Source organism: Triturus cristatus, chromosome 5_1 (assembly GCF_964204655.1).
Source record: "Triturus cristatus chromosome 5_1, aTriCri1.1, whole genome shotgun sequence".
Taxonomy (NCBI): domain Eukaryota; kingdom Metazoa; phylum Chordata; class Amphibia; order Caudata; family Salamandridae; genus Triturus; species Triturus cristatus.
Window position 1 is genome coordinate 306,363,709 of NC_140587.1, and position 27,012 is coordinate 306,390,720.

Consider the following 27,012-nt stretch of genomic DNA (forward strand, 5'->3'; position numbering starts at 1 on the left):
AGTAATTTATTTTTAACTAATTAAATGAAAATTAAATATGGAAATTGTGTAATTAACTTTAGGTGCGGGTTGTGGGGTTTATAGGGTAAAGGGTGGGAAGTAATTTATTTTGAATGAATTAATAATTAGTTGTTATTTGATATTAATTAATTAATTGAAAACTAATTATGGAAATTGTGTAATTACTTTTAGATGCGGGTTGTGGGGTTAATAGGGGTAAAGTGTGGAAAGTAATTTATGTTTAACTAATTAATAATTAGTTGTTAATTAAAATTAATTAATTAATTTAAAATAAAATATGGAAATTGTGTAATTAAGTTTAGGTGTGGAGTGTAGGGTTTATAGGGGTAAAGGGTTGGAAGTAATTTATGTTTAATTAAATAATAATTAGTTGATCATTAATGTTAATTAAATAATTGATAATTAATTAGGGTAATTGTTTAATTTTTTTGGTGTGTGGATTTCAGTTTTATAGGGGTAAAGGGCAGGCAGTAAACTAATTTTACTTACTTTAAAAATTAGTTAAGTACTATTAATTTTTTAATTGAAAATCCATTTGAATTGTCATTCATTTTTTACAGTTAAATTTTAGCTGTGGGTTGTGGGGATTATAGGGGTAAAGTGTGGCTAGTTATTACATTTTTATGTGTTTTGATTTGTTTTTTAATTAATAATATTTCTTTAATTGATAAGTAATTATGTTAATTATGGAAGTACATTTTTTTTTAAATTTAGATGTGGGTTGTGCATTGTGCGGTGTTATAGGATAGGAAATAAAAAACGAAATTCATGTAATAATTAATGTTTTGTTTCTAAATAATTTCTAATAAAAATATTTATTTTTTAGAAAATAAGGGGCTCATTATGTTGGCGGAAGGATCGTCACCGCCTGGCCGGCGGTGGCGGTCCTTCCTCCATCATACAGAAAATTCCCACCGCCAAATTAGGATGCCGGTGGGAATCACAAAGGTTCCGCGGCAGACAGAAAGCTGTCCGCCATGGTTCTGCAAGGCGGTCCTTTTCTGGCCACCTTGTGGAACCCGAAACCAGGGCAATATTGAGTCGATGGTATCCCTTTCCGCCTGTCTTTTTGCGGCGGATATCCAGCCGCAAAATGACAGGCGGACACTGGCTTTGGGTACCCGCTCTGTGTTTGGGGGGTCCACTGGGGGGTACCCTGCAGTTCCATGCACCAAGTGACAGGCACCGCGTGGTGCCTGCCATGTGGTGCAGAGAAATGCACTGCAGGCACCTTTGACATTGCGGACGGTGCTGCAGCCAGCAGCACGGCCCGCAATGTTAAAAGCCCAGGATGCGCCCGCCAGTATGGCTGGCGCATCCTAATAGCATTGGTGGGACCGCCGCAAGTCTGGCAGGCGGTCCGAAACACCATCTGGCCGCCATCATAATGAGCCCCTTAGTTTTTATTTTATTTGATATAATATTTGTGGGTATTTGTCATATGTATTTAGCATTATAATATGTTTTAATTTTTTTAATTTTTAAGAGTAAATATATTTGCATTTTAATTTTTAACCTATTTATATATTTTTTCTTTATTTTGTTTTTTAAATATTGTTTTGTTTGTTTTTAATGTTGCACTGACTGGAGTGAGAATCGTACATTTTATCCCGCCACTATCCAACACTTTCCCTACTGTTGCACTCACTGGAGTGGGATTAGTAAGTTTTACCCCTACCCTATTCAACACTTTCCCTACTGTTGCACTCATTGGAGTGGGAATAGTACTTTTTACCCCTCCACTATCCAACACTGTCCTTATTGTTGCACTCACTGGAGTGGGAATAGTAAATTTTATCCCTCAGCTATCACACACTTTCCCTACTGTTGCGCTCACTGGAGTGGGAATAGTAATGTTTACCCTCCACTATCCAACACTTTCTCTACTGATGCACTCATTAGAGTGGGAATAGTAATTTTTACCCCTCCGCTATCCAACACTGTCCCTACTGTTGCACTCACTGGAGTGGGAATAGTACATTTTACCACTCCGCTATCCAACACTTTCCCTACTGTTGCACTCACTGCAGTGGGAATAGTAATTTTTACCCCTCCACTATCCAACACTTTCCCTACTGTTGCACTCATTGGAGTGCGCATAGTAAATTTTCCCCTCCAGTACCCGACACTTTCCCAATCGGTTGCACTCATAGGAGTTGGAATATTAATTTCTACCCCTCCGCTATCCAACACTTTCCCTACTGTTGCACTGACTGAATTGGGAAGTTTAAGTTTAAAGATTTTGAAATAGATTGTTTTAATTTATAATATTTTTTTTTTTATTAGATTTTATGTTATTGGTATATGTATATAAATATATGAGTTCATCTTGACTAAAGTCATGTTATCATGTCTTTGCAATGATTTGCTGTCATGTGATCTGCCTTTTTATCCTCATTCTAATTTTTTCATCTTTTCATGTTCATTTTCATTCTTTGCCCTTACATTGTTGATCATATCATACAAACGTCCACTAAGGCCATTGTGGGTTTTAGTTTTTCCACCACTAATGATTTGCCTATTGAAGCATATGTCTGCGCAAGTCCTTATCACTCTGTTCTCATACACATGGTTTGCCCATTCAGGGCTTTATCTCTTGCAAATTAGGAGGCGCTGCTCGATTGATAAAGTTTTTGAATACCACATGTCATTAGTCAAATAGATAACTGATATATTCTTCTGCATCGTATTCATTCATTACAGCATTGATGAAATTCTATATCTGCCTCCAATATGTTTGCAAAGTATATATGAACGAGTAAATACATGTTATCGATCTGTTTTCATCCACATGGTTTGCCCATTCAGGGCTTTATTCTCTGCAAAATAGGAGACGCTGTTCGATTGATAAAGTTTTTAAATACCACATGTTATTAGTTTAACAGATAAATGTTATATTTTTCTGTATCGTATTCACTTATCACAGCGTTGATGAAATTCTATAGTTGCATCCTCAATGTTTGCAAAGTGTATATGAACTCGTAAATACATGTAGATATTATAGTATTGTTAACCCTTGCCGGAAACACGTTATAAGATGGCCGCCATTATAGACACATTGATGTAGTAAAATTTACTGGCCATCTTTGCTTTCAATGAAACTTTTTGTACGTTATGCACTCATTCAATTTAAAATGGTGTTTCATTAATTGGTTCACTGACATCGAAAAAGGCGTAGTGCCGAAATGCATCTGTCAGTGCGGGGGGAAGTTCTGCACATTTAGGTGCCGATTCCGATCCGTTAAAAATATTTACCGTCCGACTCGTATCCGTATTTCTTTACGTACGAATCGTACAAGTCCCGTACAAACGGCGAAGTACGATTCGTACGTGAAAAATACATACAAATGACCTCGGTCAAAGTCTATGAGACGTACCCGGACAGTTTTACGTACAAGTCCGATCCGTACCGGCGTCCTGAATACACAAGCGTATGGAAAACGTCCCGTACGGAGCGAACTTTGCACGACCCCTACCCCGGGTACATTTGTGCCCGGGGTATGAGTCATACGGCCCCCCCCAGCTTCCCACCCCTCCAACGTACGTCCGCACCATACCCCCTACCCCCCGTATGTACGGCACGTACCCCCAGCCCCCCCAGATGTACGCGCCTTACCCCCAGCCCCGTATGTATGCTCCGTACCCCCAGCCCCCCGTATGTACGCGCCGTACCCCCAGCCCCGTATGTACGTGCCGTACCCCCAGCCCCCCGTATGTACGTGCCGTTCCCCCAGCCCCGTACGTACACGCCGTACCCCCAGCCCCCCCGTATGTACGCGCCATACCCCCAGCCCCGTATGTACGTGCCGTACCCCCAGCCCCCCGTATGTACGCGCCATACCCCCAGCCCCGTATGTACGCGCCGTACCCCCAGCCTCGTATGTACATGCCGTACTCCCCCACCCCAGCACCCGCGCATGTACGCGCCATACCCCCTCACCCCAGCACCCGCGCATGTACGCGACGTACCCCAGCACACGCGTATGTAAGCGCTGTACCCCCCACCCCGGCACCCGTGTATGTACGCCCCGTACCACCATCCCAGCACCCGCGTATGTACACGCCATACCCCAGCACCCGCGTATGTACGCGCTGTACCCCCCGACCTCAGCACCCGCGCATGTACGCGCCGTACCCCAGCACACGCGTATGTAAGCGTCGTACCCCCCATCCCAGCACCCACATATGTACACCCCGTGCCCCCACCCCAGCCCCGTACTTGGACGCACCGTACCCCAACACCGTACCCCAGCATCGCATATGTACGAATCGTACAACACCATTGCATATGTGATTACTGTACAACAACATAGCTATGGACGCAACTTACATACGCGAAAACTACTCGTACTGAACCAGGACACAGTAAAACAGCCCAAGGAGGGTCAATTTGACTCGCACAACACCACAAAACTCGTCTACAGGACAAAAACATCTAAACGACTGACCTGGCACATCCAAACAGGCAAACAGAGGCCCAAACTCACAACCACCTACTATAACACACCCACCAAAAGTTCAAACCCAGCCACACCCACAAATGGACAAATAAAAAGGGCCCACAATCACAAACCATGAGCCTTTGCAACAGTCCCACTGCTGACAGACATCACACATAAACAACTGCAGCCATACACCTTAACTTATACACCTTCACACAACCTCCTTCACACAGCCCCCCTCTACACATACACACACACCTACACGTTCACACCCACACACCCACAACCATCCACACCCACACCCCACACCATGCCCACAGACAAGAATCCAAAGTTCACAAGGGAGGAGCTGGACATCCTTGTCAACGAAGTCATCAGAGTCGAGCCACAGCTCTTTGGAACATTGGTCAGACAGACCAGCATATCCCAAAAAACTAGCCTGTGGCAGAGGATCGTCGATCGGGTGAATGCTGTTGCGCCCATCAAAAGGACCAAGAATGAATGCCAAGCCAGGTGGTACGATCTGCGGAGGGCAGTCAAGCGCAAAATGAACGAGGACTACGCCCAGAGTAACATCACAGGAGGTGGGCTGCCCCGCAGACCGGTACATTACCATCCCTGGGAGGAGAAGGATGATGGTCCTGCTTCCGCCGGTGGGAGTACACGGAGTTGAAGAAGTTCGAGAGCCTGGTGAGTACACAAACAACTTACGTAACATGGGGGAATGGTATCCACACCCCAACTACAACAAATGCACTCACCTACCCCCAAGCCCTCACCTGACACAACCACACTCTAAACAACGCTCATGCCACTAACATGAGTATGCCCCATTCACAAAGCAAGGCCATGCCATGTCCCAGCCTACACAAACCACAAACCCAAGACAGGATGTCCGGGATGCTGGGAGGGTGGGGATCACTAAACATATTGTACAACTCAGAAACTGACACCATTGCCCCCAGCCCATATGGCCCAGGTACATACCCATGCACCATGCACAATGCACAGGGACTGGCAAAGTACTGACAAGGTAGCTGACACTTGGCCCTGCTGTAGGCAGCACAAGGCCCTCCTGTGACAACTGCAAACTCTAACACAAACACAACAAGCTCAGAAATCTAGGACAGGAACTCACACTCACTGACATGGCAGCATGCACCATGGTGGGACAGATACATTACCTGGGAGACCCACTGCCAAATCACACCACACCCACCAGCAGGAACCATCAATCAATCAACAATCGATCAGGATACTTGTAAGGCGCGCTACTTACCTGTGAGGGTTTCAAGGCGCTGAGGGGGGGGGTTCCACCACTACTCGAAGAGCCAGGTCTTGAGGAGTCTCCTGAAGGCAAGGAGGTCTTGGGTCAGTTGTAGGTGGGTTGGGAGGGTCTTCCAGGTCTTGGCGGCGAGGTAGGAGAAGGATCTGCTGCAGGCAGGCGTACGTTGGATGCGAGGGACAGCTGCGAGGGCGAGGCTGCCGGAGCAGAGCTGGTGGGTGGGGGTGTAGAAGCTGAGTCTGATGTGCAGGTAGGCTTGTCCGGCGGTGTGGAGTGCCTTGTGTGCGTGGGTGAGGAGCTTACAGGTGATCCTCTTGTCGATGTGGAGCCAGTGCAGGTCTCTCAGGAGGGGTTGATGTGGCTGTGGCGGGGGGCGTTGACGATCAGTTGCGCCGAGGCGTTTCCGAAGCGTTGTAGCTGCTGTTGGTGTGTGGATGGGAGTCCTGCGTAGAGTGCAGTGGCGTAGTACAGTCAGCTGCTGACGAGGGCCTGTGTCACTGTTCTACTTGTTTAGGTCGGGATCCACCAGTAGATTCGGCGGAGCCTGCGTAGGGTGTCGTAGAAGGAGGAGGAGACGCCGTTGACCTGCTTGGACATGGAGAGGGAGGATGCGAGGATCACTCCTAGGTTGCGTGCGTGTTTGGTGGGTGTCGGTGATGTCCCCAGAGCGATCGGCCACCAGGAGTCGTCCCAGGCTGAGGGTGTGGGTCCGAGGATGAGGACCTCCGTCTTGTCCGAGTTCTGTTTCAGATGGCCGCTCCGCATCCAGTCGGCGATGGCCCTCAGACCCTCATGGATGTTTGTCTTGGCGGTGTGAGGGTCCTTGGTGAGGGAGAGGATGAGCTGGGTGTCGTCGGCGTAGGAGATGTTTTTGAGGTTGTGGTGGAGGGCCACTTGTGTGAGGGGGGCCATGTGGATGTTGAACAGCGTTGGGCTGAGGGATGATCACTCACCCCTTACACAAGCACACACCCCTGGGGCAGCCAATGGAGTCACACACACTCACAATGGACATGTGACACAACAAGATCAAGCCACATCCAAAAAAGCATCCTAGGCCAAATGCGACATGTCAAAGACCCTGGATAACATTTCAATCAGTCCCCTGCAACATACCCATCCACAAGTGAACATTGATGTGAATGCTAGGCACATACAACTACCTGGAGGAACTGTGGCAACTAGAACATGTATGAAACATGGATGTCGCATGAAACATCATTAACATTGTCTCTCTCTCACACACAGGGCAACGTCATGGATCTCCCCCAACACTGGGGGGGAACAATCACAGGCCCAGGCTCGGCAGGAAGATGATCCCACCGGCAGCGACTACTCTCAGCACTCTGTGGATGCCCACAACCAACCTGGACCCTCTGGTGCCCAAGCCCCTGCAGCACCTGCGTCAGTTACATCTGTGCCAACCCCCACCCCATTCTTGCCACATCCCAGGAGACACCCAGGAGCCCTGCCCGCACAGAACAACTGAGCCAGTCTGACCTGGAGGGACAAGGTTCTCCGGCCACCCAGGAGGAGGCAGACAACCCTGCAAATGTCATCCCTCAGGGGTCACGTAGACCCGATGTGCCCACAACGGCAGGCCAGGCTCGTGTGGGCAGGGGTGGTGGGAGTGGAGGCAGGCGGAGGCGCGAATATGACCAGCCAGCTGAGGGAACCGGTATGTCACACATACGCCACATCTTGGACACATACCGGCGTGACACCAGGGGCATCAGCCAGGTAGTGGCGACCCTCAACGAGATTAAGAACCAGCAGGCCGAGCAACACGCCAGTCAACAACAACACCAAGGACGGCTGGAGGCAAGACTGGCTGAGCTCCTGGCGGTGCAAAGGGACATGAGCCATTCACTCCGTCGGATCGCCGACAACATGGGCAACCCTCCCTGTGACACCAGGCGCAGACCAGCACCAGCCACAGGGAGGGAGGAGGAGGTGGAGGATTCGTCCGACGGAGGGTCCCAAACATCGTCAAGGCCTGCATCTGAGGGTCCCCGGAGGAAGGTGGGTCGTCCACGGAAAAGACCGTGAGAGGCAGCGGACCATCCACATCTCCCAGGTCACCTGGCCTGGCACCTGGCCTTCATGCGCAACAGCAGCACATCATTCACTGACTTTCTCTGCCACATGGACTTGCTGGTCACAGTCTGACCAATGAAGACCAACACTGTGGTCTGGACTCTGATGACTTCAAATGCCAAGGATCCCATCTCCCCCTGTGTACTTTGGATTCCATGCACACTGTATAGCACCTATTTGTCCACACTAAACAGGCCCCACACCGAGAATAAATCCTAATTTCTTCAATGAGATGTTGCATTCATTTAGCATGAGTACACAACCTACGTGTGGGGAAATGTCAAACTATGCCTGAGTGTTGAACTAACTCCAGCCATCCATACCCTGGAATCTGAGTCTGGTACAGGACACACATGGGTCACAATGTATCATACAATACAGACATGGAGCACAATACTCACCCGTGATGGCCTCAAGCTGCTGAGGGGGGGCATGCAATACTGTGCGGACAGACCAATTGGGAAGAGTATCATGAAGGCGTAGAGGTCATGGCTCATGTGGATGTTGCCGGGGAGGAAGTAGCAGGTATGTCTTGCCAGGTGGGAGAACTATGTCCTGCATGCTGGAGTACGGTGGATGTGAAGAATGGTGGCCAGGGCAAGGTTGGATGCATGGAGTTGGCACAACGGGGTCTTGGATGACAGACGTGCAAGGTTGGTTTGGGGTCTGGGGTTGGGCCTGCCTCCTGAGTGTGGGTGAGGAGTCTGAAGGTCATCCTGCAGCAGACAGTGATCCATTGCAGCTATCTCTGGTGGACGGTGATGTGGCTGGGGCGCGGGATGTTGAAGCTGAGGTGTGCACATGCAGCCTGGATGTGGACAAGTTTCCCGGGAGTTTGGATGTACTTGCTCCGTAGAGGGTGGGGCAGTAGTTGACACGGCTGGTGTCGTGGGCCTGGGGGATGGTCTGTCTTTCCTTGGAGTGGATCTATCTGTGGATCATGTGCATCATGCAGAGGGTGTTGCACCCTGAGGTACAGATGCTGGTGATTAGCATGGCAAATGTGAGTGACGAATCCATGATGCACACCATCTTGTGTGCGTGGGCACTGGGTGCATGTGCAGGGCTCTTGCGGGTGGGACACAAGCAGTTGACCCAGCTGTAAGGGGACAATGCTCAGATGATTACCTCAGTCCTGTACAAGTCCAGCCTCAGGTGGCTGATGTTCAGCCATTAATCAATGGATCTCATGCCTTCTTGAATGTTGGAACTGGCAATGGCTGCGTCTTTGGTGAGGGTGAGGAGCACCTGGCTGTCAATGGCATACGAGCTGATGATGAGGTGCTGTGCGCATGTGATGCCGGAGAGGGGGACCTGGACACATTGAAGATTGACACGCTGAGAGATGATACCTGGGCCATGTGCCAGATGATGCCACTATACTACATGCTGAAGGCTTGAGTCCCACTCCCATGGCCTTGCTGGTGTACGGAGCCGGTGGGGAGTAGGAGGGACATGACCTGGTTGGTGTGACAGGGTCTGGAAGGCGGGGCAGTGCTGTGTAGGCAGTTGGAGTTGCACACTCATCATGCAAAGGTGTCGTGTGTGCGCCTGGGGTATGCCTGAGAGCAGGCGGTAGATTTTCGGATGGACAATGCTTGGAGGGTGGCTGCAACATCAGACTGTAGTGTGATGTGGGTCATGCAAGGACATGAGGGTCGTGCAATGTGCACGTTGCATGCGCTGACGGTCCAGCCTTTGGCACCGCGTGGCCGCAACAGTGGCACAGACAAGCTGATGACAGCCAAATGAATGGGTGGAGGGAGGAGCATCTTTGAGGTGTGTGTGTTGCCAAATCCGGAAACTTTGTGGGCCCTTGCTGCAGGGGCCGCAGCAGCAGGCGGCATGTCCTGGAAACTATGCCACAAGTTGCGCACAAAGACAAGGATGTCAGAAAGGACAACTGCAACAGGCGTATGTAAAGGAAGGAGTGTCGGGTCCCCATGGCACACCCAGAGACAATGGATGCACAATCACCAAAGATGACTGACACAGGATCAGGAAACTGAAGGCCGAGCTGCGCACATTATACACACCCTCAGCAGGTGTTGACGGCCCGTTGTGGTGACCAACATGCCCAAATACATACACAACCATGGACATCATGCACAATAGAGATCCTAATCCCTGAAGAACTGCATGCATGTTGCTACTACACATAGACTCATATGCACAATCTTTGACAACTATGCCAGAGATGCCGCATGCAAAGTGGCAAGAGACCTGCATTGACAGAGATGAGGCACCATGGAGGGTGAGGAACACCTTTATTACTCAGGTTCACACCTAGGGAAATGCATCAATATGAACAGACTCACAGGTCATTAGGCTGAACATGTGGGACCTACACTGCACACCCCCTTCACAACACAGATGCTGTAAATCCATTGAACTGGCACACAAGTGAAGGGGGTGAGCCAAACACCCCTGCTGCACACGGAGGGTCTGCAATTCCCCATTGATCCTCTCATGGGGATGTCCCACACTATGTCCACCCGTAGCATCCCGTATGTTTCAGAGGGAAGTTGTACACACATTGATGCCTTCATCAGAATCCACAGTCCCATTACAGATTACTGTTACGAAGGGTGACTATCAATTCATGGGAGTCATGCAACATGTCATGTGCCCCATGGTGAGTCGACATGTATGTATAGTAACACAACATACACAGGAGCAGTGCCCACACATTCCAAACACCTACCAACACCAAAATGCCTTGCAGCAATCCTTAACCAAAAAGACTTTTCACCATGTCCGTGCATGGGACGCTGATTCAGCACACGTTGCAATACTCATGAGGAATAGCGGGAGGCCAAGGATGACACGAGCAGACAGCATGCGCAACTACCTGGGGATGACAGACACACAAGAAGTCAGGGAGAAGATTGTCATCCGCATGCATGGTCATTTACTGTACAGGAATAAGTGTGTCAACATGCTATTTTTGAATTGAGTGTCTAAGCTAATATGTGTGGAAGGACATCATCCCTCGAGTGACACATCTGAACACACCTCTAAGTCACTAAGCATACAGTCAGCTGGACACACACATTGCAACACATGCCACACAAGGCTCCAAGCGTGCACACTCAGACCCATGGACTCACCATTATGAGAAGAAGTTGCGTATGAGCTGACTCCGGATGTCGTCGTCTTCCTCCTCCTCCTCCTCACTTGCCTCGTGACCAAGCCCTTCATCCTCCATGGGTGGATGTTCCTGCTCATCCGGATCCAGGATGAGTGGCACAGCCTTCTCCACTGCCATGTTGTGCAGCATGCAGCACACGAGGAAGATTTTGCAGACCTTCACCGGTGCATATGGGAGGGACCCGCCTGTCTTGTGAAGGCACTGGAATCGGCTCTTCAGGAGGTCAAATGTCCTCTCGATCACTCGCCTGGTCTGCCCATGTGCGTTGTTGTAACGGTGATCTGCAGCTGTTCCGGGGTTGCGGAGAGGCGTTATCAGCCATGGCATGTTGGGATAGCCAAAGTCCCCTACATGGAAACATCATGTAAAGAAGTGGGTCAGGAAATGCCGTAAGATACAAAGATAGCGCTAAACAAAGGACAAACAGAGTATACCCACCAACAAGACATGCTCGTTCGTTGTGCAGCCGCACCATCATTTCTGGCACCCTGCTATGCCTCATGATGTAGGCATCGTGTGCTGACCCTGGAAAACATGCACAGACATGGGAAATCAACATGTTAGCAAGACACACCACAAGGGCATTTATAGAGTGGTAATGTTTACGGTTGCGATAGGCGACCTCCTCTGCCTGTGGTGGTACAAAAGCCACATGTGTCCCATCAATGGACCCAATGACATGGGGCATCCCTCCCAGGGCATAGAAATCACCCTTGACACCTATACTCCTCAGGAGTCGGAAAATGGATGAATTCATCCAGGTGCTCCAACATGGCTTCTAAAACATCATGCAGGACACGGCTGAACATGGTCTGTGACATGCCACCCACATCAGCTATGGTGAATTGAAACGTACCGGTGGCAAAAAAATGTAGGGCTGCCATCACCTTCATCTTGTGGGTCAGCGCAGTAGGATACCTGTGTCGCGGTTGGAGGTGTGGTTCCAGCTTTGCAGTCAAGTTCTCAATCAACTGTTGCGAGAAGCGGTAACGTCTTATGCAGTCACGTTCCCTCATGGCACCCAAGTCTGGCATTGGTCTGGGGAGAGGCGGTGCCCTGCAGAAAATTGGAAGGAATAACGAAGAGTGAGTACATAACAACATCAATGTCAATGAACTGAGCACATGCTCAACTGCTACTACACATCTGCTAAATACAGAGTCTGGCGTGTGCAATACATCCAGGACACGTATGCCAGCCAGGTGATACTCCTACGAAAAGCCAGCTACACCCGTTGATTGTCAAGTTCTACATGACATGCCCCGAAACTAGCTGTGGGCCAGTGTAAGTGAACAGCCAGAGACATCATAGGAGTGACATACATCCACATAGCTGCATTTGAAGGATGTCATCTCATACAGACAGCTGGCGGCAAGCTAGACGCACAGGTCACATGTCATTGAAAATGAACAGATCACACACATTGCGATGAAGAGGTACACGTGAAAAACGAAAACACAGACATGGATACGGCGCAGATATGTCCTCATGTCAAAAAACCATCTTCGAAGCATCCAGACACACGTAACGTGTGAATCCACATGTTGCACGGTGTGCGTTTATGTGTCCAATGCCCATCTACACACAGACACATGTTGGATGCAGCAACAGCAGATGCAGTTGACAGAACACCAACAGCAAGCTCATGGGAACACATGACACACACAGGACATAGTCACATCGGGGCACGCTGGTACTTAGATGTCAGGTGTTAGTGTCCCTGTCCCTGGCATCAGGGGACAGTTGCGGGTTTGGTGACTGTGCCATACCAGTGATGCAGTGCTTGACACGTTTGTACTACATGCACACATGTGCAGAGTGGGAAGGGGAAGTGTGCCACATACTGACCCATCACACATGACATGTGTACACAGGTCATCACACATCTATTGTGCTAAAACATGAGGAGACATGTGCCATATCACTGCCTGACACACCTAGGCCCTGCACATGAAGGACTGCAATGACAATGACTTGATGTACAGCCGTGCACGAGTCTGACACCTCCATTCCTTTCGTGTGCGCCTCCTATCACCAGTGTAAGCTGTGAAACGGCCCGTACACATGCTCTGAGGGCGTGTGAACGGTCTGTATCATTATATTGGTGTTGCCGCGGGAGTACGGGTGTGTGTACGGACCGTACACACGTACGTCTGCTACCAGTGTGTTAAGGTACGTGTACTACGGTCGTACACGTACATGTACGACCAGTGTGTACACGTACTTGTACACACTGGTAGTACACGTAGGTGTACACACTGGTCGTTCACGTACGTGTACGATCAGTGTGTACATCTACGTGTACACACTGGTCGTACACGTATGTGTATGGCCAGTGTGTACACCTATGTGTACTACGGTCGTACACGTACGTGTACGACCAGTGTGTACACATATGTGTACACACTGGTCGCACACGTACGTGTACGACCAGTGTGTATACACTGGTCGTACACGTACGTGTCAAACGCACTGTGCAACTGGTGCCGTAGGGGTACGTGTGAAACGCACCGTACCTGTGTGTGGATTGCTAAATTACATAGGGACACATGAGGGACAAGTATTAGGGCCTAAATGCATGCTGGTTGTCATGGATACCGAGTTTCCAGTTCAAATTTTTCCATCAGGTGGCCTGTAAAAGTCAGTTGGCAACTAAATACAATGTTGCAAAGTGGTTATTGACTTCACATGATGCTCAAATTTTGAACCATGCAAAGGCACTCACTGGTGTATGTTTAAAGGGATTGTAGGAAACGTAGGATGCAAATGAGCCTGACCAATCACTCTGTACTCCTGTAAATGAAACAGCCCAGCAAGGCAGATATAAGTCAGCCAGAACCCATGAGAGGGCACTTGCCTGCACAACCTTTCAGTCGACACCACTGCTGCTGCTTGTGCTTCCTCTGGCACCATGTCAAAGTCTGTGGAGAGGGCCCATCCTTTCACACAAGAGGAGAATGAGGCATTGCTAGATGTCATCCTCCCACAGTACCCCAGCCTGTATGGGAGACCAGGGGAGCAGGTGAGTGCTGACTCCACTAGCTTTGACTGTGCACCTTTTTAGTGACTGTCACTTCTGGCATTTTGTGCAGGTGTGACAGACATGCAGAGCATGATGTAGTTCATGTGTGCACTCCTCACTTGCATTGTGCTTACTGTGACATTCACTGCATAGTGCATGGCACATTCAGCCTGCCCAATCTTTTGGGCCATTTTTGTTCTATAGTCCTGAGGTGATTCAGTGCCCCCCCCGGTGTGACAGGTGACTGTAATCACAGATGTGTGTGAGTTGAGTGGAGCTGTGGTGAGAGTGGTGAGAGTGTCCAAATGATGTGTACGCCCCCTGGACATTGATGTGTGTAAATGTTCCTTGTCATGTGGGTGAGTGTCTATGTGGAGTGTTGCACCACAGCTGCATGGAGGAGGCAACAGCTCCACCCATCTGATGTGAGAAGTAAGCTGTGCGGAGTGTCTGACTTGCTGAGCTAGCACCACACCTGTGACACCCCACAGGCAAGTGGCACATGTGCAGAGTGAGGTTTGTATCCGCTGTTGCCAATGGCAGGTGATTGATCTGTGCTTGTGTGTGTCTGTGTACTCTGCTGAGGCTGCGTCAGTGGCCTGGGGCATGTAACTGCTTGGAGGTGCTGTCCATCAGCCTGGTGTTGCATGTGATGCACAGTGTGTGCCATGATCAGGGAGTGTGTTGCATCCCTCATGTCACCTGCGTACTTTCAATGCCATGTAGTGCATTGGGGCTTCCACAGAGGCTAATGTCCCTATGACAAAGGTGCTATTTGTTGTCAGCATACTATGCCCTGTTCAACATATCAAAGATGTTCAAATGTGTGTCTCTGTGACATGGAGCAGGTGTAGTGATGTTGTCTCACTTTGTCATCCTCACAGGTAACTGCCTACGAGAAGGGGAAGATCTGGAAGCGGGCCGTCAGGGCCGTGAGATCGGTGGAGGGTCGCAGTCGGTGCCTAGCCCAAGTGAGGAAACGCTGGCAAGAAATCCGGTGCTGGACCCGGAGGATCGCCCGGTGCCAGCTGAAGGACTCACCTCCACGCAAGCACGGCGGGCGCTGATGCCTGACCCACCAGATGAAGCGTGTCCTGGCGGTTGTCTTCCCTGACTTGGATAGGCGGTTACAGGAGTTGCAGCAGCAGGAAGGGGGTAGGTACATGTGTGTTTGTTGTGTGTCACCAGCTTTTGGAAGTGCTCAGTCGCCTGGATACACTGCGAGGGTTAATATGTGCAGTGCATATCCTGTTCCCCAAAGTCAACCGGTGCTGTTCTTCCTCCCTTCCCCTCCTTGACATGTGTTCCCTGGTCTGTGTGTAATCACTATTGCACATGGTCATCTAGGCTGCCAGTTAATCCAAGTGCACATTGGGGGGGGGGGGGGGCGGTCTGAGACATGTGTTGTTACCTTGCCTGTGCCCTGTCTTGTTCAGTCATTTGGGGGTCCATATTAGTTGGCACTGATGCTGAGTCTCAACCTAGGAGTGTGAGTTTTCAAATGAACAGACTTGCAGCATACATGACCGATGTTGTGGCCTCAGACATGATGTGTATGAGTGGGAGATATGCATAGTGCCGGGACGGTAGCTCATGTTACAGTCAGATCATTCCAGGACCATGGAGTAGTGTGCCCACTACAGTCCCCTAAGACACCCTTGCCTCGGAATCATGTGTGTCATCCAACACTGTGCCCATTCTCTGTGTGTTCAGCATAGGTTGGCCTCGGTGGCATTGTTCCCTGGCCTCATTTGTATTTATCTAAAGTGTGCTACATGTGCCCATTGTACAGGCTGACCCCATTTGGCTTGTGCATCCTCACACTGGGCAGTGCCTGTGTGTCTATGTACAACTATCTGTTGATGGTTGTTTGTCACAAATATGTGTTGGCAGCCTCACGAGGTGATGTGGAGTACATTTAGGAATTCTTGATGCACATTTTAGTAAACCCAGATTAAGAGGTGTAACTTCTTGATCTGTCTCAATCACATTGTCTCAGGTATGTTGGGTTTGTGCGGGCAAGGCCTACATGTCCAAACCTTATGTCTCCTTGCCAGGTCTGACCTGTGTGTGATAATTGTCTGGACAGACACTCAACATGCAGTGACCCAGTCATGTTGTGCAGGGTTTAATGTTTGTGCTTTGCAGCATGTGTCAAAAGTTAAAATACATGGTTCATGCTCATCCATTTTTGCCACAAGTGTGTGGTCGAGATGCTACGTAGTTTGGTCTATGTGTGCTGACATCTGTGTGGACATTCTTGGTTCCCATGAGGGTGTCTCCTCAGTGCAGGTGCTTCTTATCCCGACACAATTGCAGGCCCATTAGCTAATGCATTGTCCTCTGTTTGGACATGTGTGCCACTCCACATGACAGGCAGTGGGTCAGATGTGTTGCCAACTGTGTCATCATGGTACAGATGGCCATGTGACAGGTGGCATGATTCAAGTTGTTAGTCAAGAAGTATTGTACCTTGGCACTCACTACACTTGTCAACATGTCTCAATTTTTCATATGCTTGACTTTGATGTTTTGTCTTTTGTTGTGAAGGACAATAATGTGCCTGCATGACAGATGTCGCTCAAGGAAGTGCAAAAGAAAGTACCTTTACACTTTCCGGGGACACGCTGGCACATTTTAAAGAAAGGCACAGTTCGATTACCACTTGTTTTCTGATTATACATATCCATGTTCCCACAGTGTGTTTGCATTTGGGTAAGTCCTTGGTTGTTGCTGATACCAACTTACGAGTGTCAAGTCATCCAGACTACCGTGGTGCCATGTATATGTACTTACTGATACCCCATTTCTTCTTTACAGTGGCTTATTTGAATTCGGCTGGCAGCTCATACAATGACTGTGTAAATGCAGTTTTGTGTGCACCTCCTTGTGTGACTTCTGTTATACAGGCACATGTGTGTTCTGTTCACAAAGTGGCACATTCACACATTCTAAACATGTACATTGTGTAAAGTGTTGTGAGTTCCAAGGGATCGCAATGTTTTTCGTTTGGGTTTCAAAAGTACTCACAGGTCTCTGAGTGTGGGGACACCTTCAGCATTGAGGTCTGTTATTTGGCATTGGGTGCACCAATACTGTTTCGTTCACAGTGAACAAGAGGTGGCATGCCTTCATAGTCTTGCTGTGGTCAACTGTTCCCAGACACTAGCTTCTCAGTATAATTTGATATCAATGTTGACATGTTGTGTCATAATCTCCATTGTTTCAAAGTGGCATGGTGGGTCAACCAACTGGGGAGTGCAGGGTTACATATGTGCGGAGTATTCTAGATGTTACTCATGATGCATTTCCTGATATGCTCTGTGACATTTTTTGTTTGGACTCATGTGTCAGATGTATACAGGTGACGAATTATTTTCTGTATCTCCACCTTGCCCACAGCATCATCGGAGGACACCGAGGGAGACACCTGCACGGACCTGGAGGAGGGATCCAGCACCGCTGCCACCACTGCTGGCGAGTCTGCGGGAGCAAGTGGCACGGAGGGCGAGGGGAGTCAGGCGGAGGACCTGTCTAGTGGCAACACTGACTACGACGCTGACGGGTCCGAGGCTGAACTCCTCGAGGGGGCGGAGGCTGCTACAACACCTGGCAGCAGCACTACATCTGTCACCGCCCCCTCCATTCCCTTCACCGCCCTCCCGGTTGCTCCGGTCCCTACTGTCCTTGCAAGGCAACACCGTGTCTCCTTCATGCCAGGCACCGCACCCCCTGTCCCTGTCCCCCCTGCTGCCCTCACTGCAGAGTCTGTGGACATTCTGCGACAGTTGCAGGTTGGCCAGACATCGATGCTGAATGTCCTCCATGGCCACACCAGACTGATGACACAGATGGTGTCGTACATGGAGGGCATGTCATCAGCGATGTCTAACCAACGGATGTTGCTGAGGTCCATGGACTCTTCACTGACGGCAGCAGTGAGTCTCCTGCAGCGCTTCGTCCCCCCCTACCCCTGCACCATCCACACTTCCCACTCCCATGCCTGTCCAAAGCACACCCAGACATTCCCAAGCACGCACCCCACCAGACACAGGCAGCACACCAACACGTAAGGGCAAGCGCACACCTCCTTGCATGCACACTCAGGGGGATGAAGGCACACCCACTGGGTCTGGGGCACACAGGCATACACGCAGCCACAGTCCGAGTCCGCATGCCGCACTACCCAGTCCCTCCAATGGCACTCCCCTCGGCTCCCCTACCACACAATCTGACAAGGAGGCCTACTTGGCTGTGCTGGGCCTCAGCCCCTCTGGCTCACCAGCCCGCAAACGGGAACAGCACTCCACGGGTAGGGGAGTTGAGTCCCCCCCTGTCCACCCCCTCCCCCAGTAGCGCTGCACCCCATCCCTCCGACCCCCCCCCTCCTTTGAGCCTGTGTTTTCTTCGGGTGCAGGGGATACGCTGGACGACCTGGCAGCAGTGTGCAGCGCCGAGCTGACCTCCACCTTTGGCGCTGCCCCACCCCCTGTGGTGGAGGCATCCATCCCTGCACCCACCACACCTACCCTTATACCTCCTGTCCCTGCGGTGCCTGGTCCTTCCCCACATGATGCCCCCCCCAGTCGACGAACCTGAGGGTTCTAATGTGCAGGCAAGCTAGGGGAGACGCATGGCCATGTGTCCCCCCCAAGAACTTCTGATCTGGACTGGCCATGTGCCTTTGTAAATAGTGTCCTTTTATGATTTTGATTTTAATGCTGAATAAAGCATTTTCTTTTCACTTTGAACACTATAGCATTTCAGGTATTGATGTGGGTGCTGATGCTCCAGGAGTTGGAGTTGTGGTAATGTGTTATGTTTCAGGGTAATGTTGTAGTCTGATGCTCATGGGGTGGACCATGGTATCTGCGTGCCATCTCAAGGTCTCTGCTGAGGAACTTCGATTTTCGATCACGATCGAATCGACCCGCCATTTTGTAACCCGTCGCCATTTTGTGTTGCCATCACTCAGGCAGCACGGCGAACGAAGTCTATTCTGCTTTTCCCGTAGCTTGGTGTCGAAATCCGTCCTCGGCCTTGTTTGTGAAGCTGATGTTTGGACTAGCCGAATACCCGAATACACTAATCCGTGTCTGGCTTTCCTAATCCCTGTTCCAACTATCTGTAGGCTCACACCATTCTTTCCCGATCATATCTTATCGACTGGCCTTCACTGTCTCCTGCTAGCATTCTCTTGTGTCATGCCTGTCCTCCAATACACACAAACGTATCTCGCCACCTGCAAGTTAGTTGTAATCTGTTAATGAATTAGTTCGGGGGTGGGATGACATACACCGCTGGAGGAGAGATCTCTTCGAGTCATCTGATCTTTCTGTTTCCTAACCTTTCTTACTGGTTCCGCTTTGTTTTCCACTTACCCTATTGGCTCTTTTCTTCTTTGCTTGGGGCGTGTGTTTTGTTAATAATTCTGTATTGTATAGTATTTAATCTGATGCGCCACAGAGTGAAGTGGCAGTCTCCTGAGAACCTACTTTGTGTACTTCTAGGATAACTGTACAAGCTGCAGCTAAATAAATCCAATCTTCTAACGCCAACAGAGTGCCCCGTGTCTCTGTGTAACGAAGCAGGTGAACCCAGAAGACGGAGGGCGTACCCTGCGCCGCCAGGTCCAAAAGGTTCTGGTTCTTCAATTGGCGCCCAACGTTGGTCGGCTTCAGTGGTACCGGTTCTGCTCGAAGGTCGTGAGGAACCTCGCAAGAAAATTCCGGAGGGTTCGCGAGCCCCACTAAGCGACCCCTGTATGTCGAAAGTGGTCCGAAGGTCTTTTGCAGCGCGGTTACTCCTTCCTGACGGCTACTGGCCGCTGCCCTGACTGCTGCCCTGCTTTGGCCCATTCCTTTGGTGATGTATGGTAAAGCGAGACGATAGACGGGCCTCTGTTGGTGGAAGAAGACGTCCTTAGTTAAGTTAAGTATTTTCGTGGGTCGCGCCCACAACTTTTGGTTCTTTGTTTGATGTCCTTAGGTTACTTAGATTTAGTTTTTGCAAAGACTAAACCCGAGGGTAAGTGCATTTGTGCTGCGTAAACTGAGTTTTACTCCCTTGAAGTTTGTGAACAGTCCGGAGACATTGCGAAATGCCTGGTCTGACTAAGTTTGGAAGAATTTGTTGTCTTGGTTGTAATAGGGACTCCCGACTTGAGGACTCTTGTCCGATTCCTTCGGTTGGAACTCCCACATATGAGCTCTACTCGAAACATGGTATCAGCCCCATTGCCTTTAACGAGACATGGACTCGATACACGAAGAAAGATGGTGTTCTTAAATGGCCAGAAAACGGTAGTTTTGATCCTGATGTGCTAGATAATTTAGAAACAGTTTTGTTCAAAAGAAAAGCCCGGCCGGCAATATTTGACTCTCTCCGCCTTTGGTGTAAGGAAGCCAAACAGAAAGAAATTAAACAAGCAAAACGAGCTAGGAAAGCACAGGGTATGACGATTATACAGGCTGCCCAACAGTTCAAAAATGATGAAATTGACAATGCGACTGAAATTTCAGAAAGAACACATCGCATGGCAATAGATAAATGCTATCCAGTGTTGCCTGTTTCTCCTTCTGATAACAAGAAAGATATAGAAGAAGATCCCCTAATGTCTCATTTATTAAGGTTGCCTCTGCCCTATGTGCAAAATGCCAATGTGCCTCAGCCATTACAGCCTGCTCAGCCGCTAGTAGTACCTCCGCCGGTTCCGGCTCTTCAGCATATGCCTCCTCCAGTACTACCGCCCTTGCCGGTTTTACCATTAGTTTCAACCTCTCAGCCTTCATCTCCTATTCTTAGCTCTCCTTTGCCTTCTGCTCCTCCCGTAATTTCTAGTTCTCCTCTTGATAATTCTCCTAATATTCTGTCTCCAATTCTGATGTCTAATTCACCGTCTATGCGTAAGCGTCTCACAGATTCCGTCACTAGTATTTTATCTCCTTTCTTTGGAGCTCTTAATGAGTCTCCGGCTTTTGCTCGAAGAAAATCCCGTAGTCAGTTCCCAGATTTTGAGGAACGAGAGAAGCTAGATTCTCTTGCACGAAGATGGATCAAAAAGGGTCCACAATATAGTATGTCTGATATTATGACTACCTTTTTGCAATGGAATGCACCTACACAAAGGTATGTTTTTAATGTAATGTGTGATATTCTCATTAAAGAATGGGAAGATGTGAGTTCGAGTCCGATCTCACAAGATTTGTTAGATGTCCAAGAACAAATGGTTGTGGTGAGAATTTGTTGGGTCTAGACCTATTGAAAAGAATGCATGCTACAATATATTGTTCTCCTTCAGGCGTACATCTCACTCTAGGTCAGAAGTTAATCTCCCCAATGTATCTGTCTAAAGATCAGTTTCCTCCTGAGTTGCTTTCTCTTCCGACAGCACTTTGGGCCACGGGGCCGAATGATGTGGGTTGTCTTGAGATACCGCCTTATGTTGTTACTCTCAAGCCCAATGTTGAGTTACCACGTATCCCACAATATCGAATTTCTGCTGAAGGTGAAAAAGCGCTTTTAGAAATCATTCACGATCTAATTCGGAAGGGTGTGGTCGAAGAAACGAGAGGCAACACATGCAATAGTCCTATTCTTCCTGTTCTTAAACGTACTGATCCTTCTCAGCCTCCTGTGTACCGGTTTGTGATTGATCTGCGAGAAGTAAACAAAATTGTGATTCCACAATTTCCTGTTGTCCCAGATATTACTGCTTTGTTGACTATGATACCTTCCACAGCGACTTGGTTTTCTGTTATCGATCTAAAGAATGCCTTCTTCAGTATTCCAATTGCAGAAGAGAGTAGGGACATTTTTGGTTTTTCTCTTGGAGGCCGAAGCTTCCGATTTACGCGCGCACCCCATGGGTACTGTGAAAGTCCCTCCATTTACAGCCAAGCTTTGAAATGTCATCTTGATACTTTTCATTTGCCGTCTGGTGCCGCCCTTATTCAATATATGGACGACTTATTAATCGCCGCCGATTCAGAAGATATCTGCAAGGATGTCACTGTTGCACTGTTGCGTCACTTGTTTAAGCTGAATCACAAGGTCTCACCTTCCAAACTACAGTATGTTTGTCGAGAGGTTACCTACTTGGGTCATCTCCTATCAAAGGAGGGACGACGATTGACACCAGAACGAATTCAGGCGGTTGCTCGAATGTCTGTACCATCCACACAAAGGGAAGTACGTGCTTTTCTGGGAATCACTTCTTATTGTAGACAGTGGATCCCTAACTTCTCTTTGATCGCCAAACCTTTGTTGGCACTCACTTTAAAAGATACGCCTCAGCCCCTTCCTACGACTGAAGAGTGCCAAAAGAGTTACACTGATTTACGCACTGCTCTGTGTTCTGCTCCTGTACTGGGTACCCCAGATTACACTAAGCCTTTTACGCTGTATGTTCACGAGAAAGAAGGTTGTGCATTATCAGTCTTGACACAGCAATTTGGAGATAGACAGCGGCCATGTGCTTATTTTTCGGCTACGTTAGATCCCGTAGCTAAAGCATTGCCTAGTTGTCTCAAAGCCACAGCAGCCGCAGCGATTTCTATCCGACAGTCCGCTGGGATAGTGTTAGATAACACTCTCATTGTCATGGTGCCACATGCAGTGGATACCTTACTAAACAGAACGAAGACACAGCATCTCACGAGTGGACGTTTAACTGGTTACGAGCTGACGTTATTGGCTAGTCACGTACACATCAAACGATGCAATACTCTGAATCCAGCTACTTTATTGCCCCTTCCAAATGAGGATAGTGTTGAGGATCAGCATGATTGTTTCTTCCGTACTGAAGAAGAGACCAAAGGAAGAATTGATTTGAGAGACACACCGTTAGAGAATCCAGATAGGACTCTATGGGTAGATGGTTCTTGTTTTAAGATGCCTAATGGAGATACGGTTTCAGCCTATGCTGTAACTACCTTACATACGATTGTGGAAACTGCGCGTGTTAGACACAATTCAGCGCAAGCAGCAGAGTTGATAGCACTGACGAGAGCTTGTGTATTATCAAAAGGGAAGAGAGTGAACGTGTACACTGACAGTCAATATGCCTTTGGTGTCGCATTCAATTTTGGGCGTCTCTGGAGAGAGAGGGGTTTCTTAACTTCACATGGCACTAAGATACAGCATGGCCAGTTAGTGACGGATCTCCTTGAGTCACTTGCTTTACCTGTCCAAATAGCGATAGTGAAGTGTAGTGCTCACAAGAAGATTACGGATGATGTTGGACGAGGAAATGCATTTGCTGATGAAACAGCAAAGAAAACAGCGAAAGATTCGATGAGTCGAATGTATATGGCAGGTCCTGCGAATTGGGTCAGAGAGAGAGGAATGTGTGAGAATACAGTGGAAAGCGTGAAAACGATTCAGAAAGAGGCTACAGAAAGAGAGTTGAGCATGTGGAGAGAAAGTACGGGAATGTTAGATGAGATGGGTTGTTGGGTAGAATTATCCGAACATCAACGTTGGTTGTTACCGGATGCTTATGTCCTCCCAGTGGTTACTATGGCTCATGGTCCAGCTCACCTTAGTGGAAAAGGCATTTGTAAACTTCTAGCTCCAGTTTGGCAGAATGAAAATATCCCTAAACGTGCAGACAACCTAGTAAAACATTGTATTGTTTGTCTGATGTATAATCCAGGAAAGGGAACCCCCACTCCAGCAGGCCACTTTGCTCCTCCGACATACCCATTTGAAGTTTTGCAAATCTATTACATTCACATGGATCGATGCAACAACCTCAAATATGTTCTGGTGGTAGTATGTGCCTTTTCGAGATGGATAGAAGCATACCCTTTGAAAGACAACACAGCTTTATCCACAGCCAAAATCCTTCTAAAAGAGTTATTTCCCAGATTTGGATTGCCGCGCATTGTCTGGAGTGACAATGGGAGCGAATTTGTTGGCCAAGTCATGCAGAAAGTTTGTGCAGGTCTAGGAATCAAGCAAAAGTTCCATGCGGCAAATCATCCACAGTCAGCGGGTTTAGTAGAATGTTACAATGGGACCTTGAAGTTAAAGTTAGCGAAGATTCAAGCAAGTACGGGACTCAATTGGCCTGATGCTTTGCCGTTAGCTCTGCTATCCACCAGAACTGCAGTGCACTCTCGTCTGGGACTTAGCCCTTACGAAGTGGTGTTTGGCCGTCCGGCCAACGTATGGGGAATACCTCGTCCTAAAAAGTTCTCAGATTTGCCCTACCCAATATTGATTGACTATTTGCATGACCTTACAGCTAAATTGCATGTCCTTCATCGACAGGTTCAGAGTGCTTTGCTGTTGCGTAACTTGTTTAAGCTGAATCACAAGGTCTCACCTTCCAAACTACAGTATGTTTGTCGAGAGGTTACCTACTTGGGTCATCTCCTATCAAAGGAGGGACGACGATTGACACCAGAACGAATTCAGGCGGTTGCTCGAATGTCTGTACCATCCACACAAAGGGAAGTACGTGCTTTTCTGGGAATCACTTCTTATTGTAGACAGTGGATCCCTAACTTCTCTTTGATCGCCAAACCTTTGTTGGCACTCACTTTAAAAGATACGCCTCAGCCCCTTCCTTCGACTGAAGAGTGCCAAAAGAGTTTCACTGATTTATGCACTGCTCTGTGTTCTGCTCCTGTACTGGGTACCCCAGATTACACTAAGCCTTTTACGCTGTATGTTCACGAGAAAGAAGGTTGTGCATTATCAGTCTTGACACAGCAATTTGGAGATAGACAGCGGCCATGTGCTTATTTTTCGGCTACGTTAGATCCCGTAGCTAAAGCATTGCCTAGTTGTCTCAAAGCCACAGCAGCCGCAGCGATTTCTATCCGACAGTCCGCTGGGATAGTGTTAGATAACACTCTCATTGTCATGGTGCCACATGCAGTGGATACCTTACTAAACAGAACGAAGACACAGCATCTCACGAGTGGACGTTTAACTGGTTACGAGCTGACGTTATTGGCTAGTCACGTACACATCAAACGATGCAATACTCTGAATCCAGCTACTTTATTGCCCCTTCCAAATGAGGATAGTGTTGAGGATCAGCATGATTGTTTCTTCCGTACTGAAGAAGAGACCAAAGGAAGAATTGATTTGAGAGACACACCGTTAGAGAATCCAGATAGGACTCTATGGGTAGATGGTTCTTGTTTTAAGATGCCTAATGGAGATACGGTTTCAGCCTATGCTGTAACTACCTTACATACGATTGTGGAAACTGCGCGTGTTAGACACAATTCAGCGCAAGCAGCAGAGTTGATAGCACTGACGAGAGCTTGTGTATTATCAAAAGGGAAGAGAGTGAACGTGTACACTGACAGTCAATATGCCTTTGGTGTCGCGCTCAATTTTGGGCGTCTCTGGAGAGAGAGGGGTTTCTTAACTTCACATGGCACTAAGATACAGCATGGCCAGTTAGTGACGGATCTCCTTGAGTCACTTGCTTTACCTGTCCAAATAGCGATAGTGAAGTGTAGTGCTCACAAGAAGATTACGGATGATGTTGGACGAGGAAATGCATTTGCTGATGAAACAGCAAAGAAAACAGCGAAAGATTCGATGAGTCGAATGTATATGGCAGGTCCTGCGAATTGGGTCAGAGAGAGAGGAATGTGTGAGAATACAGTGGAAAGCGTGAAAACGATTCAGAAAGAGGCTACAGAAAGAGAGTTGAGCATGTGGAGAGAAAGTACGGGAATGTTAGATGAGATGGGTTGTTGGGTAGAATTATCCGAACATCAACGTTGGTTGTTACCGGATGCTTATGTCCTCCCAGTGGTTACTATGGCTCATGGTCCAGCTCACCTTAGTGGAAAAGGCATTTGTAAACTTCTAGCTCCAGTTTGGCAGAATGAAAATATCCCTAAACGTGCAGACAACCTAGTAAAGCATTGTATTGTTTGTCTGATGTATAATCCAGGAAAGGGAACCCCCACTCCAGCAGGCCACTTTGCTCCTCCGACATACCCATTTGAAGTTTTGCAAATCGATTACATTCACATGGATCGATGCAACAACCTCAAATATGTTCTGGTGGTAGTATGTGCCTTTTCGAGATGGATAGAAGCATACCCTTTGAAAGACAACACAGCTTTATCCACAGCCAAAATCCTTCTAAAAGAGTTATTTCCCAGATTTGGATTGCCGCGCATTGTCTGGAGTGACAATGGGAGCGAATTTGTTGGCCAAGTCATGCAGAAAGTTTGTGCAGGTCTAGGAATCAAGCAAAAGTTCCAAGCAGCAAATCATCCACAGTCAGCGGGTTTAGTAGAATGTTACAATGGGACCTTGAAGTTAAAGTTAGCGAAGATTCAAGCAAGTACGGGACTTAATTGGCCTGATGCTTTGCCGTTAGCTCTGCTATCCACCAGAACTGCAGTGCACTCTCGTCTGGGACTTAGCCCTTACGAAGTGGTGTTTGGCCGTCCGGCCAACGTATGGGGAATACCTCGTCCTAAAAAGTTCTCAGATTTGCCCTACCCAATATTGATTGACTATTTGCATGACCTTACAGCTAAATTGCATGTCCTTCATCGACAGATTCAGAGTGCTTTGCCGGAGGCTTCCACAGATCCAGGTCACTCCATCCGGCCAGGTGACTGGGTCTGCATCCGAAATTTTCAGAAGAAAAAGAATTTGGAGCCCAGATGGCGGGAGCCTCGTATGGTCCTATTGACTACAAGGACAGCGGTGAAAGTTGAAGGAAAGAAAAATTGGATTCACGGTGTGCATTGCAAGAAAGTACCTTTGCCCTTGCCTTTTGATCAGTGGGTTCGTAGAGGGATTGGTGACTGTGAAGGCGAAAAAGTTCCACGATTTGTACCCTTTAGCGATGCACACCTGAATGGGACATTGTCTGAAAAAGAGGACGACGACATTTTACAAAAAGCAATTCCATCGCATCGTCGCTTGAATACGACTGAACCAAGGACATTATTTCAAGATCAGAGTGTTCTAGGAAAGGAGCACTACAATCTCAGGCCCAGAC